General features: G+C 42.1%; 1 long non-coding RNA gene across 1 annotated transcript; it reads right to left on the reverse strand.

Annotated features, from left to right (window-relative positions):
* Positions 1 to 12177: 12177 nt before the first annotated feature.
* LOC144771746 (uncharacterized) lies at positions 12178 to 12862 on the reverse strand. The gene is made up of 3 exons (XR_013599461.1): positions 12771 to 12862; positions 12574 to 12667; positions 12178 to 12344 (listed from the first exon to the last, which is right to left on the reverse strand). It is a non-coding gene; the product is annotated as an uncharacterized LOC144771746 (long non-coding RNA).
* Between the last annotated feature and the right edge of the window lie 6017 nt (positions 12863 to 18879).

Below are 18879 nucleotides of genomic sequence, written 5' to 3' on the forward strand. Positions count from 1 at the left end.
GGGAGGTGCAACGTATGAAAATTAACATAGCATTTACAGCATGTGGCACACATCTAGATGAAGTAACTCTAAGGTACGCACTGCAAAATGGAGACATGTCTATGCGGAACTGCATAAAGCGTTGTCAAGTTGACACCCTCCACGTGTGAATACACAAATATCCATTTAAAAAACATCAAACACATACCCAAACTACATCATAGGAAGAAGGGCAAGTTCAATTATGTTGACAGTGGCCAGCCAAGCTGAGATACTTACCAAAAATGTGTCACCCAATGCTATGTCTCCCCCTCTGGATGTCAAACCACACAAATGTACATCCAACATTTACCCTTGTCCTGTCTGACTACAGCACTGGCTCCAAGGACACATACTACTAACCACTTCAACTCAATAACCAATCATTGATCAAACAAACTGTGATCACACATCACTAACTATACATTAAAATCAAGTAAATAGGAAAGTAATGTCAGGACTAATATCTACCAAACAGTGAAAGTTCTTAAATAATCGATCCATACCAATCCAAAAAATAAACAAAGCACGATGGTCAGTCCATAAGAATAGAAATGTGCCACAGCACAATACTGTGCCAAAACAGGTGCACTATCTGACACTGCCAGAGAATGTCTTTACAAAGGGGCATCCGCAGATGTGGCAGAAGTGGCAGAGGACAGGGCAAGGGAAAACCCAGGATGTTCATGGGAGCCTGGGTGATGGGATGACAGGTGGTAGGCTTTGGGAGGTAAAGGGAATGCATGTCTCTGTCATGGGTATGTCTGTTGTTGGTGCTGGTGTCTGTGCGTAAGATGTTTGTTGTGTGTTGCTGTGTCTGTTGATGCATCCTCCATGGGGTGTGTGTGGTGGTGCTAGTGAGGATGGTGGGGGTCTGTTCAGGGGCTGCATGTTTGGGATTTTTGCTGTGTTTGAGTGGTAGTGTCCTGCACGTGGATGTTAGTGTGTGTGCCTGCTTACATTGCTTGTGATTGGGACAGGTATAGGAGAAAGTATTTGGGATGGGGAAGAGGCAGAAGGTAGATTGGAAGCCTGGGCTGGGGGAGGCTGCCGTCAGTGTGGAGGCCAGAGCCTGAAATATTCTCTGTACGGCAGACATACTACTGTGAATGCCTTCCAGGAAATCCAGCATTTGTGTCATTAGGATAGTCTGCCCCTGTATGGCATTCATCTGTGCATTCTGCCCAGCAGAGATCTGTTGGGAAGCTGGGGCCACTGGGCAGGGGCAGAGGTTCCTGGACCAAAGGAGACACCCGCTCCTTACGGGAGTGGAACCGGACAACTTGGTAGGAAGCAGGAGGGATGGAGGATATAGAAATGAAGTGGTGGGCAAGGTTGTTGTGGACAATGGTCCTGGGGGATGAGCCACCAGCACTGAGCTGCCACTGGAGTATGATTCTGAAGATATTGCATCTTTCTCCTCCAGGACAGGCTCCTCACCCTCCAGGCCACTGGCACCAATGGTGTTAGTCTCCTGATTGGAGCCACTTTGACAACCTGCATCCCTAATGTGATCAACACCATCTTCTCTGGCTGACTCGGTTGATGCTGAAAAGAAAGTAGAAATAGCTGTAAGACATCTGCGTATAGTCCATTTAGATACATATTTAAACAATAACACCATCAAATGGGCAGATATCAATACACCAACAAGGTCACCTTTACTGTCCATGGAAAGACGGTGGTCTACGTTTACTGCCAGAAGCAGCACGGATATCCATGATATCAGACCACATCTATTGCTAAGGGCATACTCACTCCACAATGATCCTGGGGACAACACTATCCTTAGATTGCATGTCTACAACGCCGTAGAATTGTGAAATGATAAAGAAGTTCAGCTAAGCTACAGTCCATGATAATTAGCTGTCACCTATGTCCAAAAGAGAAGGCATATGACACTACCCAAAATGTTTTGCACACACACACCATGGTATCACAGTTTTCAACCTCCCAAGTATGACCATACCAATTTGGCATGTCACTCCCTGAGGCATCTAATCAGTTTGTGAAATCACTTTCAACTGTGGACATCTGTAGTCCACATTCCTCCACACTCCCACATCAATGCTAGCATGGAACAGTTTGGGAGACACAACTGTAAGCTTGCAACAAATTGCAAAGGGGAAAATAGGAAGAAGAAACAAAAAAGGAAAAGACGATTCCCCAAACGAAAAATTTCAAAGTTACATTTTCCACAGATCCCAGATAGCCAGAGTGATGCTCAGACTGCAGTGGAGGAGGGTGGTTCTAAACTGCTAATTCGGGAAGGTGCACCCAGGAACACCGTCACAGTACTTCTGTCTCCAAATGGGAGAGCAGGGGCCACTGGAGCAGTAGTGGCGCCATCAAGTCTTCCGCTGCACTCCCCTTTAGTACCTCATCCTCTTCAGCTTAGTGAGGGGGATGATCCCTTGGGGAGGAGAAAAATACTGGGAGGTGGAGACCCTATATCTCAAACATGGTCCATAGTTCGGGGGGATGGACCAGACAGTAACTTAGAGGTGGGGTCTCACACGCAGATCGAGTTCAATGCGAAGGCACAGACGGTTAATAATGGTGATAGGGTGCCTCTATAGATTCCCCAAAGAGATGCCGTAAAGAAAGATAATATGGTGCAGACTGCTTCATCGCCCATAGTGGACTTCAGCTGGTTATTTGAGACTGAGTCTGATGCGATAAACAGAGGACTCATTCTCAAACTTTTTTCTGAAATAGAGGCATTGAATTTGTTAGAAAGCAGGGATATCCTAAATGTGAATATTATTCAGCACAAAAATGTTTCCTTCTCCAGAGTCACCTTCTGTTCTCTGCATGTGGCCAACTTAGCCATATATAACTGTGAGCACTTTTTAAAACGAGGGTTAGATATAACTTCTGTTTCAAATTCTGAGGATTATTCTACCAGGTGTAGTACAATCCTACGCTTACATGATCAGAGGCAGGGCAATTCTGTGGTGTTGAACGCTATGGACCCTGACTTAGAGTTTTCTATGGGCAGTGCTAAAAATATTATGTTCTCATTAAATAAAAAGGGCCAATCAATAAATTTGGTGTCTGATTCTGTAGTTGCACATCATTTTCCTAATAAAGAAGATGACTTAGCCCAGTGGAGTTGGGTAGCAAAAACCCTGAATACCAACTGTACAGAGGTAGAATGAAGTGCTCCTGTGTGGTAGCCAGGGGGGGCTACTTCTGTCCTGGAATATGGCCGGTCTGGGGCATGATGAGGAAAAATTGAATTATTTAAAATCTTTAAATCCTCTGATTATATGCCTACAAGAGACCTGGGCGTGCAAAGATTTTGATTGTTATGGGGTTTTCACTTTCTCTTGCTACGCTAAGCACTCTGAAAGGGGACATGCTAGTGGCGGGGTATCCATTTTGCTCAAGAACAGTATTAATTAGAATCAGAAAGTCTTTTATCAGCCATCAAATCTTTGCATCTGCATGAAGTTGGCATGTCTGGGAGAGTTTGGTAGGTCTACCTTCTTCCTGGTGGCAAATCTCTATATTCCCCGAGGGAAAAATTTTGATCCTCTGTTTTTTTTTGTAAAAACAATTTTTATTGGCAATCAAACCCAAAAAGAGATTGGCACAATTAGCAAAAGAATGCGTTAATTATTGACAATCCAGGATGATTTCGTATAATAAGCCATTTATAGAACAATGCCCATAACAGTCCCCGCCCCTCACCCTCCCCACCCTCGTCAGTGGGCCCTCCGACTCTCCCTAGTGAACATATTACCTATAGAAACTCTTCCGCTAATCATACCGCCAGATATAACCTAGTTCGATGGGGAGACCGTCACCCCAGTTCCTATGCCGTGCATGCATTAACTGTGCTTTTCTTTGGACAAAATTATTTACAACAAGGGGTGGTGAGGGACAGAGTCTCTGAATTAAGCAGAATACTCTCACCCAGTCAAGAGATCAGGGCTAGATCCAACACCGTTTTTTAGCTCATTGCACCATCCCAGTTTCAGAACCTGGCTGTATGCAATTTAGTCTGTTCCTGTCCCAGTGCATGATGGGAACAGGGCAAACCAAACTACAAAAGCCAATTCTTACACTGGGAAGGAAACAAGCTTCCGGGGACCGGTTTCTGGCATTACAGCCGTATTCGGCCCGGCTTGCTTGAATCCTGATGGTGCAATGAGCAAGGGACTCATGTCTGAGTATACCCTTCCACGGTTAGGGTGGACAAAATTATTTACAACAAGGGGTGGTGAGGGACAGAATCTCTGAATTAAGCAGAATACTCTCACCCAGTCAAGAGATCAGGGCTAGATCCAACACCGTTTTTTAGCTCATTGCACCATCCCAGTTTCAGAACCTGGCTGTATGCAAATTAGTCTGTTCCTGTCCCAGTGCATGATGGGAACAGGGCAAACCAAACTACAAAAGCCAATTCTTACACTGGGAAGGAAACAAGCTTCCGGGGTCCGGTTTCTGGCATGACAGCCGTCTTCGGCCCGGCTTGCTTGAATCCTGATGGTGCAATGAGCAAGGGACTCATGTCTGAGTATACCCTTCCAGGCTCAGGGTGGACAAAATTATTTACAACAAGGGGTGGTGAGGGACAGAGTCTCTGAATTAAGCAGAATACTCTCACCCAGTCAAGAGATCAGGGCTAGATCCAACACCGTTTTTTAGCTCATTGCACCATCCCAGTTTCAGAACCTGGCTGTATGCAAATTAGTCTGTTCCTGTCCCAGTGCATGATGGGAACAGGGCAAACCAAACTACAAAAGCCAATTCTTACACTGGGAAGGAAACAAGCTTCCGGGGACCGGTTTCTGGCATTACAGCCGTCTTCGGCCCGGCTTGCTTGAATCCTTATGATGCAATGAGCAAGGGACTCATGTCTGAGTATACCCTTCCACGCTTAGGGTGGACAAAATTATTTACAACAAAAACACCCCAGTCCCCGCCCCTCACCCTCCCCACCCTCGTCAGTGGGCCCTCCGACTCTCCCTAGTGAACATATTACCTATAGAAACTCTTCCGCTAATCATACTGCCAGATATAACCTAGTTCGATGGGGAGACCGTCACCCCAGTTCCTATGCCGTGCATGCATTAACTGTGCTTTTCTTTGGAAGCAGGTTACCCTCTAGAGTGTCACTCCTATGCTGCCGCCCCCTCTTCTTCCTCACTTAGATTACCCTCAGGCCGCTGGAGCGCCACCACCAATGCCTCCCATGCTCTAGCCACCTCCATGGCTTTGTCGTTGTCTAAGTGCCTGGCCTGTTGCAATCTTAGTGTGCTCTCAGCCCTCGCCCAGCGCTGCAGAGTGGCCCTCCATCGCAAGTAACTGGGACCCTGGTTGGACTTCCAGTGCATGGTGATCTCTCTTTTGGCTAAAATCAGGCCCAAATCATAGAACTTGCTAGTGACCCGTGTCCGGGGGGTGTGAGGGAACCACAACAATAAGCAGTTGCCCATATCCGCCTCTATCTGCCGATCCGTGACAGCATTCAGGCAAGCCAGCACCGCTCCCCAGTAACCAGTCAGCCCATCACAGGACCAAAACATATGTGCAAAGTCGGCCCTGGCCATTCCACAACGTGGACAGAGCGACACTGCGCCCACAAAATATTGCGAAATCTTAACTGGCGTCAGGTATGCGCGGTGTAGCGTAAAGAACTGGACCAACTGGAACCTGGCATTCCTAGTGCCCTTCCATGCGCCGCGCACCAGCTGCGGCCACGTTGCCTTGGGGATCGGTCGCCCAATATCACATTCCCATTTGGCACATAACCCATCCATGGGTAATAGGGCTTCAGTCGAGAGCCTCCGATAGAGGCAAGTGACAGCCTTGAATGTGCCGGCCGCCACGACCACATACTGGCAGCTCGCAGATGTCGGTGGCTCGGTGAGCCCTCCCTTCCAGTGTCTCTGGATACTGGCCACCAGCGCAGCGTGCAGCAAGTAATCACCTCTCGGGAGGTCGTAAGAGTCTCGCAACGCTTGGAATGTGAGCCTCTGTTGAGTTCACTTTTTTTAATATATTAAGGAGATAGCTACCATGGAAGAATGCCCTCTAGTGGTGTTAGTGGGAGATTTAAATGCAAAAATTTCTAATTCATCGCAGGCAATATATGTTAACCCAGACAAAGAGGAAATCTGGCATATTCCCGAATCCTCTTTACCGGACAAAATAAAAACGGATAAACGGGGAATCCTTCTGCTTGATAGCATTAGAAGTGCAGATTTGGTTATCCTAAATGGGAGGATGCCAGTCGATAAAACAGCTCAATTTACTTTTCTTTTTTCTCGCACACAAAGTCTATTGGACTACATAGCCATTTCGTATCAAATGTTTGGGGCCTGTGAAAATTTAGAGGTTATCCCGTCAGTATGGAGTGATCACAGTGTAATAAGCTTGACTTTGGCCTTTACCTATCTGCACTGAATCAAGGGCACTTGTGCCAGGGCTCGATTGATTTTAATAAATCTAATGGTCGTTCATTTTGGACACAAAATAATACAGTTGAGGTTGGTGCGATAGTGAAAAAAAAATTTCCAAGAACAGCACGGCAACGCTTCCGTTAATATTCTGCAATTTTTTGAGGCACAAATGAGGGAGATAAAAAACTTAAGCTCAGTATCCTCTGGCTGACGTAGAGTAAATCAGGTTCCCCCTATCCTGTAGGCCTTAAACCATGAAATTAACAATTTAGTGCGGAAGCAATATAAACATTTTTCTACAGGCGTGCAACAGGAAATCAATCGCCTAAAGCGAGTTAGATGCCGTTATAAATTAAGAGTAAGGAGAGACGAGATGGATGCTAAATGGATTGGGTTGAGAGAAGCAGTGAAAGCCAAAGATTCAAAAAAGTATTGGCACCTGATTGCTGAGTATTGTGATTCCAGACAGAGGGCACTTTCGATTCCGATCCCAGAAAAGTGAGTGGGTGGACTACATTTCTCTACTATATAAACTTAATAGCTCAGTGCCTTTTCAGATGCCTGTAATAAAGGAGGCCGTTGGTGTCGATTATGGTCCCCCGTCAAGGGCTGAAGTGATGGGCTACATAAAGAACGCTAGAATCTCCGGTGCTCAAGGACCAGATGGTATACCGATCATGCTAATTAAAAGGGATCCAGCTGCATGGGGAGCTTTCCTGATGCCACTGTTTAACTTATGTTTTCAATCGACTAGCATTCCCTCATCTTGGAAGGGGAGTATCATAGTCCCGCTGTATAAAAAGGGCTCAAAAAGGTCACCTACTAGCTTTAGACAAATCACGCTGCTGGACGTTGCGGGCAAATTATTTGCAAAAAGTATACTTCAGCATTTGCAGCAGTGGGCCCAAGACCAGAACATCCTACCCCCAGAACAGGCAGGTTTCAGAAAGAACCACGGAACGCTGGACAACATCGCAGTCGTCCAGACCATCGTGGAGAAATATGTTTTCTCAAAAGGCATGTTAGTCTACACAGCTTTTAGTGATTTCTCCACGGCGTTTGACAAAGTGGATCGTCAGACGCTGTGGAGAAAGCTCTCTCATCTTGGTATGCCACACCATCTCCTGGGCCTCATAACAGAATTACACACAGACACTTGGTGTCAAGTGATGATGGGTGGCTCGCAGGGGCTTTCCCACAGGATTAATACATATAATGGCCTCAAGCAGGGTTGCCTGTTGGCCCCTCTCCTGTTTTCTTTTTATATTTATGACCTCCCCGAGAAAGTAAACTCAGTGAAGGGGGCCGCCCCTAGAATTGGTACAATGTCCATTGGTTCTTTACTATATGCAGATGACGTTGCAATTTTTGATTTAACCCCCATTGGCTTGCAGCGTCGTCTGGATGCCTTGACTAAATATGCGGAGGAGTATTGCCTGAAAATCAATATTGCCAAAAGTAAAATTTTAGTCTTAGATTAAAGAAAGGGTATAAGTGGTTGTTGGGGCAGGGAGAACTTGAATTGGTCAATACATACCTGTATTTGGGGAAGGTTTTCTCAAAAAACGGACGTGACTCAGAGCACATCAACCAGTGTGTTGGTAAGGCCGCCTCCCAGGCTGGAGCTTTAAATAGATTTTATAAGACCTGTGGGTGATGTCATTTCAATCATGTTCTGTCAGTATTTAAGGTTAAAATTCCCCCGACATTAACTTATGCTGCAGAAGTTTTGGATAGGAATTACTGGCTCTCTTTTAATAAGGCTGAAGGCCGGCTTTTCCGTCAAATTTGTAATTTAAATTCTTTGGCCGCCCCACATGTTCTTTGTAATTCCATTTAGTTTCTTCTTATACTTCTTCTCTGGCAGCGGTCCTGAGGAGGGGGAACTCTCTCTGTTGGGGGGATGAGGGCACTCTAAGGTCCGCCTTGAAGTTGGACATTTTTGTAAAATTAAAAGAGAAATCAGCTTTTTTTAGATCATTTGACCATGCAAACCATTTATTTGGGCTCAATTTAAATTGTGATTTACCTATGCCAAAGCCTGTATTGAAGTCTTTTTTAAAGAAGTCTGTAAGCACGATTAGTACAGCAAGAGATATAGCCCTAAGTCACCCTAAAGTCCGCAACAAGGTGATCTGTGGGAGTGCGACGGGGAGCAGACCCCAGCCCTATCTCTCAAGGAATGTTCCACATGGAATCGGAAGGCTAATACTTCTTTTAAGAACTAACCTGTTGCCCTTGAGAGACGTAACGGGCATTTGGGAAAAAACTCCTAGAGAGGAGAGAATCTGTGAACTGTGCTGCTCCCAAATACAGGATCTCAATCATGTGCTATTTGTGTGTCCAGAACTTCTAAGGGCAAGGCAAATGTTTTTGAGACCCTCTTTATCAAATTTAATATTCGTTCTGCTGAGGAGGCTCGATCTTTTGTGTTGTCCCCTCCAAATGAAATGATCTGCCATAGAATATTTCAATTTTTTAAAGCATTCCTGGCTATTTATTAGGATTTTTGTTTTTAGTTTAGTTGGTATGTGTAATGGTTTGCTGATTGCTTAAGGTAGATTTTGTATTTGTTATAAAGCATGTTTCTTTTACTGTATTGGTGTATTTTTGTGGACCTCCGTAACAAATAAACTAATTGAATTGAATTGAATTGATGGAACAGTTTGGTAGACACAACTGTAAGTGGACAAACTAACATATACACAGCCTCAACTTTAGGACACGGCTAATAAAAGAGAACATTGTCTCAACATATGTCTAACAAACCATACAATGTCTAAACACTCATGTTTGTGTGTCCACATTACCTGCGTTCCCTACGTGATTGAACTCTTACCTTTACACATTGGCCAACACAAACTAATGTGGAGGACACTTAGCCTTTACCTATGTACACCCTTACGTCATGGGTCATGCCCTTGTACAGATGTCATCACCAACAGTAAAAAGCTACTATTGCTATTGGCAGAATATAGGCATGAAAACCAATGGGACCACTGTTGTTTGTCATCTTACAATGCAGGACATACCCATTTACCAAGGCCAAGTATGGCTTATTCTAGCATTCTATGTGCACTGTAGGCCAAGTCACATCTAAGGAAAAGATACAAAGTATTGGGAGACCTTCACTCCTAACAAAAAGAAGACACATGGTCTGTGTGGGACAGCTGACACACACAATATCAAACATGTGTAGCTGAAAATTCACATTAGTTACCAATGTGTCTGAACAACTCTTTAAGATAGACATGTGGCTACACCCAGCTCTGGGTCAGGACCACAAGACATATGTCTTCAGAAAACATCATCCACCAATGTCACTACCTACACATCGAATCACCCTGATAATCCTTAGGACATTAGTCACCTACAACGTTGATGGGTCAACTGCTATTTGGAACAAAAGGAAAATGTTAATGTACATTGTGTGACTTGGTACAGTACTCACCCCCTTGTAGCTGCTGTTGGGCCCTCAACTGCCCATCAAGCTCAGTGTAGGCCACCACCAGAATGAAGGGCATTAGGGGATTCAAGGTCTGGCGTTCACCCCTCTGGCCTGTGGAGGACTTGCCCAGCTGGACATCTGTGATCTTCTTGGTTCAACATCTCAGGTCCTCCTACCTCTACCTGCAGTGGATGCTGCACCGGTTGTAGACTCCCAGGGACTGCACTTTCTGGGCTACGCCTTTCCACAAGGGCTGATTCTGCTGGTCGTTGACCTGTGTTGATATAAGAGGGGAAGCAACATATTGTAACTGATGGTAAATGGGTCCATGTAAGGCTCCCACACATTTATCTGACACCTAGCACAAGCAAGAATTTCATCTCAATAGACTACTATTGTATGCCTCACAAGCTTATACCAATTATAGGGTTATCCCCAAATTAGTTGTCATCAGCGGACTATCATTTATCCAAGTAGAGTACTACACTAACTATCACAGACGACTGACACCATGTAGGGTAGGGCTATCAGAAATGTGGTCTGCTGAGAGCAACAGTGGCACCTAAAACGTCAATCTGACCTTCTGATGGGGAAATCACTTGGCCATGTTTGTGCACACCCCGTTTCCTCCAGGTCTTTTAACAACATGCAGACACCACATGCAGCCTGACACCAGGGTACACAGTCCCACCAAACACAATGGTTACAATGAAAGGGCTCACATGTGTCACACTAACTAATACCAGTTTGTTATACTCTGGCCTTGTGGGCCTCAGAAAGGGATAACCTGCTATGTGTGCCCGAATTAGAGTGGTGCCATCACAGGACACACCTCCTGCCACGTGTGGCACTGACACATGAATGACATCCACAAACTGTAGTATACCCAGTTGTATATGTCCCCTTTTAACAAGCTGCAGAACGACAAATGTCTATTGTCCCACACATGTGTAACTTCCAGGGATGGAAAAATATCATATAAGCATAAGGCTCATCCAATTATTATGGAGAGTAACAACATATCTGCATGAATAAATGCAATGAACTATATAAATCACAGTCATCCACAGTGTGGGCCATCCTAAAGACGTTTCCGGTCAGAGTTTGAACTCTGAAAACTTACAGAAAGTAAAACGTATTGAATGAAGGGAAACATTTGTTGAACTCTTTTAGGATATGATTCACTACAGGGAATTAAAGCTGTGACTCACATTATCAGCTCAATGTATCTGTACCCCAGAGCCTCTGCCATGGCCAATCATGGTTACAAATTACATCTACCCTTGACCTCTGCAGTCAGTGTACTCTCAAACCACATTTACAACTCTTAGACAGCATTTCAAATCAAATTGTAAAGTTTTGGCCCATGCTATATGTGACATGACTTTTATGTGGCATTCTAAGGGTGCCATTGTGGAACAGATAACTCCAAGAGCATACTCTGATGACCACAAATCTGGGCAGTGTCAGTATATTGTCTATGCACATACCTCGATTCATCCTTACCTGTTCATTACAAACACAGCACAGACTCTGAGCCTAAAAATATCCAACACCCTTCACCAGGAAATTGTAACACATGTGTCAAATGACACCAACAGAACATGTGCACAAAAATGTGCATGTTACCCAGGAATGTTGTGTGATTTTCACAGTGATGATGTGAAGTGCACAGAGTCAAGTGTTTCATGATACATTACATGGATGTGCAATTTTGGGACACCAAAAATCTACCTTATCCACATCATATGACACACTGGACACCCAAACACCATCATAGACTTTGAGACAGGAAGCAATACAGACCAACTGAGTGTGGTATGTATATAAGGAACTTACCTGCTTCTCTGGTGAGCCATAGAGCTGTCCATACAGGGGGAGGACCTTTCCCACCAGCTTCTCAACCTCTTCCGGATAGAAGGCTGGGGCCCTCGGGAAACAGAGTTTACAACGCAGACAGAACTACGCAGTGACATTACAAAACATGCACTACAACAAACGAGTCATTACCACATGTTCCATTACAATGCAAGTTGTCAAACAAATGGAGGATCCCCTAATAACGAATGTCAGGGAGGGGGAGATAAAGTTAACAAAAGGGAGTCCCTATACTTAGAAGCAGCTTTAGATTGCCGAAGGAAATAATCATACAAAGGGGTTTCTTACGGAGAGTTAAATACGGGGCAAGCGCAGCAGAGAGCCAATCGAAATGAGCAATAAACAATACAATGTAATGGAATGATAAGTGTCAACAAAGAGATAAAAATCAATTCAAAATTTATTTGGACCTCCCGAATGGGTTACAATCTTAAAAATTAAAAACACCTAAGACAACCTATACATAAAAGGATTGCAATTATAAATTAAAACAAACAAATGCAATAAGCAAAACAAGTCGACGCGGCGTTTCGGTGGCTTTCAATCTTTGCACCTTCATCAGGACAAACATAAAATTTTCACAGAATCTAAAAGTCAAATAACAAGAATTTAGTACTATGTCATCTATTACACTCAAAACAATACAGTTGGCTTACTCTCTTTTACTTATTCAACAATAATATACCCCCTTCACATTCTTATTTCTTTTTTTGTTAAGGTATCTTGATGTTACCTAAACTGTTTTTTCCAACCCCACTCTTTCTTTTCAAAAAGAAAGTTGCATCGTATCACTATTGGTTATAAACAATCTGGTACCTGCAATGTAATCCCAGATTCAAATTTGATAGATATATGTCAATTTCTCTCTCAGCATAGACTGGTAATCGATGATTTGGGTCACGCTGGGAAGCTATAAGAATGTAAATAGTTTATTATAGCTCGATATTCCTCAGTCATTGGGATTTTATGTTATTGGTGCCTCAGTTGTTTAAATGCAAGAGACAGTCATTTACCTTTAAAATACTGCCTCCACGTTTTCTCTTTGCACGAAGGAACCACCGTAAATTATTGAGAACTTAGATCGTCCCGTTACTGTTGGGTGTCCTATTGAGAAAATACATGTCTACCCTTAGTGATTGTTCAGGAATATAGGGCGAAAGTACAAAGAACCCTTTTCATGGGGGCATTATTTGTTCATAGTGTACTCACCAACAAAATAGTATTTGACGTTGACGCTGTGCTCTTTAAATTGTGCACTTCCACTCTGTGGTTTTGTTAATAAAATCACCAGTATCTGGGAAAACAAGATTAAGTTCAGCCAGATAAGAAGGGAAAATAGTTCCGGTCTTTACACATGACGTTCTTCTATGGATTCGTCATTTCACACCCTGTCTTAGATAGTTTGTACAACTTGGGTAATGCCTTCAGAATTGCCTTTATTTTAATCACTGGCTTCATTAAATATGGGGTTGCTTCCAATATTATTCCCTCTGTTATTCATAAAGTTATGCTAATTTGTAAAACTTGCTTTTGCCAAGGATTGCTTCCCCTATTATCTTTGCAGTTATATATTATTACGGATGCAAGTATAGCAGCACGATGTGTCTACTCACTTAGCCAAAAACCCTCTATGAGTTTAACATATCGCTATGTAATACCTCCTTCTGACTAAAGTGAGCAAGCTCGTGGGGGCCCTAGTTACGCAAAGCTCTTACAGTCCATACCTTTAGTCTCCTGGTCGGCCTCCCTGTTCCTTCGTGCGTCCGCCTCCGTCTTAAATCAAAGGGTAAATTAAGTCATCGGGCGCCTCGTTTTTATGCTGGCTCTCCTCAGGTTGACCCGGAAATTCAAGCCGGCTTTTTCAACTAAACTGTTTTCTATTAACAAATAGTTCTAAAATGAGCGGATCTTGTTATCTTTCAATTTCTATATTTTTACTGCTTCCCAACGTTTATTAGGAAATGTATTTTTTAGGGTCTAATAAACCTATCGGTTTGTAATCCCTGACCCGGAAGTGATTCCCGGGGGCTTTCGTCTTTCGGGTGGAGTTTAGCGATGTTATTATCATAGATGTAACCCGCATTTAGTTTATTACTTTGGATATTATTTTCTTTGACTTCCCTCTCTGTTTTAATGAAAAAAGGGATACTATTATGATCGAGAGAAATTCCGAAACCATATATATATTTTTAGTGCGGCCATCTTGGATTGGGCAATTCCGAAATCGAGGAGCGAACTACCTTCTCACTTAATCAGATACAGGCATCGGCATTTACAGTAGTACATAATCCAATCAACATGCGACCACCTAAATTTCCCCATTTCATTTATATAAAAAATCTTTGCAAATAAAATCATATTATCAATCTGATTCACTTTGTCTGTATTCTATAGATGACCACAGTGGAATCCAGAAGTTATATATCAACAACAATACTGGTATATATCATTTCAGAAGTGTCATTTCACAGTGCAAGCCAAACATGTATATAAAAAATATACAACAAAACGGTTAATCATTATTATCAGACCAAAGGCAGTATACATGACCGCATTATGTTGCAATTTATTATTCTAATCATGAAATGATGATTGCAGTTCCGGTGAAGCTTCCCATAGGGTTTTATACATGCTTCATACTTAATATTCGCCATCCATATGTCATGTTATCTTATTATTCACATAAGTCACTCAGTCTGTTTATGTATATTTTTTTGCACAGCCATTTGTGTACATCAATTGGCGCTGCTTGAAAACAGTTCTCTAATATTTATCACATATACATATATCACTTCTGCACTGTAGTACCAGTCTATAAGCGGTTATATAATGAGTCTCTCCCATTCTTCTCTGTTATTCAGACCAGTTCTGAAAGAATTAAATAAGGACATGTAAAATTGTTCCCTTTTCTTACGTTTGATTGTGGTGTCACCACCTCTTATATTCTGGGTAATTGCTTCCACTCCGCACCATTTCAAATCATTGATGCTGTGATTATGTGCAAGCCAGTGTTCCACTAGGGGAGCGGTTTGTTTCTTCGTGCGAATTGCGGATTTGTGTTCCGTAATTCGAGTTCTAATCTCCCTGGCAGTCTCTCCAATGTATATTTTGTCACAGGGACATTTGACCATATAGATCATATTTTTGGTCCTGCAGTTCATAAAGCTTTTCAATTTGTGGTTTAAACCATTATGTGTGACCGTGTTCCCTTTCAATAGCGACTCGCAGTTGGAGCACATATTGCAAGCAAAATTACCTGTCGGGAGAGGGGTTTTTTGAATTGTTTGAAAAGGTTCTGGTTTCTTTTCTTTAAAAGTATGTACCAGGCAATTCTTAATGGTCTTATTCCTGCGAAAGCTGAACATTGGTTTAGCAAGTTTAGTCCCCTGTTTGTCATTTAGCAGGGACCAATTACGATTGATGATGTTTTTTATTTTATTACTGGCCACACTGTAATTTGTCACAAAAATTAGTTGGTCCTTTTTTTCTGATATCTGACTATTTTTATCAAACAGCGCATCTCTATTATAATATCTTGCGCGTTTGTACGCTTTTTTAATTAGCCCCTTCGGGTACCCGCGGTTCTTGAGTTTCTCCGATAGAGTATTAGCATGTTTTTCGAAATCCTTAATATTGCTGCAATTACGTCTTATTCTTAAAAATTGTCCAAAGGGAATATTATCTTTCTGACTCCTTGGATGATTGCTTTTGTAATGCAGAAGGGTGTTTCTATCGGATGGTTTCGTGTAGAGATCTACCCCTAGGATTCCGTTTTCTACTCTGATCTTAATATCGAGGAATTCAATCATCTCTTTGTTGTAGTTCGAGGTGAATCTCAAGTTGTTGTCACCTAGGTTTAGCCATGTAATGAATTCGATCAACATCTCCTCCGTACCGCTCCAAATGAAAAAAACGTCGTCGATATATCTCGACCAACATGTTATATTTTCGCTGAAGGGTGCCATGTCATTATGTATATGTTTGTCTTCAAATGCTGCCACGTAAAGACATGCCAGGCTCGGCGCACATGTCGCGCCCATGCTGGTCCCTTTAGTAGCCTACTCAGAATAGGTGATGAGGACCTGAATGACCACTCTACATTTATTATAGAGTGTGCAGAAATTATTTTAAAAAACAATATTTTTATATTTAAAAATGAGTTATTCAAACAAATTAAAGGGACCAGCATGGGCGCGACATGTGCGCCGAGCCTGGCATGTCTTTACGTGGCAGCATTTGAAGACAAACATATACATAATGACATGGCACCCTTCAGCGAAAATATAACATGTTGGTCGAGATATATCGACGACGTTTTTTTCATTTGGAGCGGTACGGAGGAGATGTTGATCGAATTCATTACATGGCTAAACCTAGGTGACAACAACTTGAGATTCACCTCGAACTACAACAAAGAGATGATTGAATTCCTCGATATTAAGATCAGAGTAGAAAACGGAATCCTAGGGGTAGATCTCTACACGAAACCATCCGATAGAAACACCCTTCTGCATTACAAAAGCAATCATCCAAGGAGTCAGAAAGATAATATTCCCTTTGGACAATTTTTAAGAATAAGACGTAATTGCAGCAATATTAAGGATTTCGAAAAACATGCTAATACTCTATCGGAGAAACTCAAGAACCGCGGGTACCCGAAGGGGCTAATTAAAAAAGCGTACAAACGCGCAAGATATTATAATAGAGATGCGCTGTTTGATAAAAATAGTCAGATATCAGAAAAAAAGGACCAACTAATTTTTGTGACAAATTACAGTGTGGCCAGTAATAAAATAAAAAACATCATCAATCGTAATTGGTCCCTGCTAAATGACAAACAGGGGACTAAACTTGCTAAACCAATGTTCAGCTTTCGCAGGAATAAGACCATTAAGAATTGCCTGGTACATACTTTTAAAGAAAAGAAACCAGAACCTTTTCAAACAATTCAAAAAACCCCTCTCCCGACAGGTAATTTTGCTTGCAATATGTGCTCCAACTGCGAGTCGCTATTGAAAGGGAACACGGTCACACATAATGGTTTAAACCACAAATTGAAAAGCTTTATGAACTGCAGGACCAAAAATATGATCTATATGGTCAAATGTCCCTGTGACAAAATATACATTGGAGAGACTGCCAGGGAGATTAGAACTCGAATTACGGAACACAAATCCGCAATTCGCACGAAGAAACAAACCGCTCCCCTAGTGGAACACTGGCTTGCACATAATCACAGCATCAATGATTTGAAATGGTGCGGAGTGGAAGCAATTACCCAGAATATAAGAGGTGGTGACACCACAATCAAACGTAAGAAAAGGGAACAATTTTACATGTCCTTATTTAATTCTTTCAGAACTGGTCTGAATAACAGAGAAGAATGGGAGAGACTCATTATATAACCGCTTATAGACTGGTACTACAGTGCAGAAGTGATATATGTATATGTGATAAATATTAGAGAACTGTTTTCAAGCAGCGCCAATTGATGTACACAAATGGCTGTGCAAAAAAATATACATAAACAGACTGAGTGACTTATGTGAATAATAAGATAACATGACATATGGATGGCGAATATTAAGTATGAAGCATGTATAAAACCCTATGGGAAGCTTCACCGGAACTGCAATCATCATTTCATGATTAGAATAATAAATTGCAACATAATGCGGTCATGTATACTGCCTTTGGTCTGATAATAATGATTAACCGTTTTGTTGTATATTTTTTATATACATGTTTGGCTTGCACTGTGAAATGACACTTCTGAAATGATATATACCAGTATTGTTGTTGATATATAACTTCTGGATTCCACTGTGGTCATCTATAGAATACAGACAAAGTGAATCAGATTGATAATATGATTTTATTTGCAAAGATTTTTTATATAAATGAAATGGGGAAATTTAGGTGGTCGCATGTTGATTGGATTATGTACTACTGTAAATGCCGATGCCTGTATCTGATTAAGTGAGAAGGTAGTTCGCTCCTCGATTTCGGAATTGCCCAATCCAAGATGGCCGCACTAAAAATATATATATGGTTTCGGAATTTCTCTCGATCATAATAGTATCCCTTTTTTCATTAAAACAGAGAGGGAAGTCAAAGAAAATAATATCCAAAGTAATAAACTAAATGCGGGTTACATCTATGATAATAACATCGCTAAACTCCACCCGAAAGACGAAAGCCCCCGGGAATCACTTCCGGGTCAGGGATTACAAACCGATAGGTTTATTAGACCCTAAAAAATACATTTCCTAATAAACGTTGGGAAGCAGTAAAAATATAGAAATTGAAAGATAACAAGATCCGCTCATTTTAGAACTATTTGTTAATAGAAAACAGTTTAGTTGAAAAAGCCGGCTTGAATTTCCGGGTCAACCTGAGGAGAGCCAGCATAAAAACGAGGCGCCCGATGACTTAATTTACCCTTTGATTTAAGACGGAGGCGGACGCACGAAGGAACAGGGAGGCCGACCAGGAGACTAAAGGTATGGACTGTAAGAGCTTTGCGTAACTAGGGCCCCCACGAGCTTGCTCACTTTAGTCAGAAGGAGGTATTACATAGCGATATGTTAAACTCATAGAGGGTTTTTGGCTAAGTGAGTAGACACATCGTGCTGCTATACTTGCATCCGTAATAATATATAACTGCAAAGATAATAGGGGAAGCAATCCTTGGCAAAAGCAAGTTTTACAAATTAGCATAACTTTATGAATAACAGAGGGAATAATATTGGAAGCAACCCCATATTTAATGAAGCCAGTGATTAAAATAAAGGCAATTCTGAAGGCATTACCCAAGTTGTACAAACTATCTAAGACAGGGTGTGAAATGACGAATCCATAGAAGAACGTCATGTGTAAAGACCGGAACTATTTTCCCTTCTTATCTGGCTGAACTTAATCTTGTTTTCCCAGATACTGGTGATTTTATTAACAAAACCACAGAGTGGAAGTGCACAATTTAAAGAGCACAGCGTCAACGTCAAATACTATTTTGTTGGTGAGTACACTATGAACAAATAATGCCCCCATGAAAAGGGTTCTTTGTACTTTCGCCCTATATTCCTGAACAATCACTAAGGGTAGACATGTATTTTCTCAATA

Source organism: Lissotriton helveticus, chromosome 8 (assembly GCF_964261635.1).
Source record: "Lissotriton helveticus chromosome 8, aLisHel1.1, whole genome shotgun sequence".
In the NCBI taxonomy this organism is placed as follows: domain Eukaryota; kingdom Metazoa; phylum Chordata; class Amphibia; order Caudata; family Salamandridae; genus Lissotriton; species Lissotriton helveticus.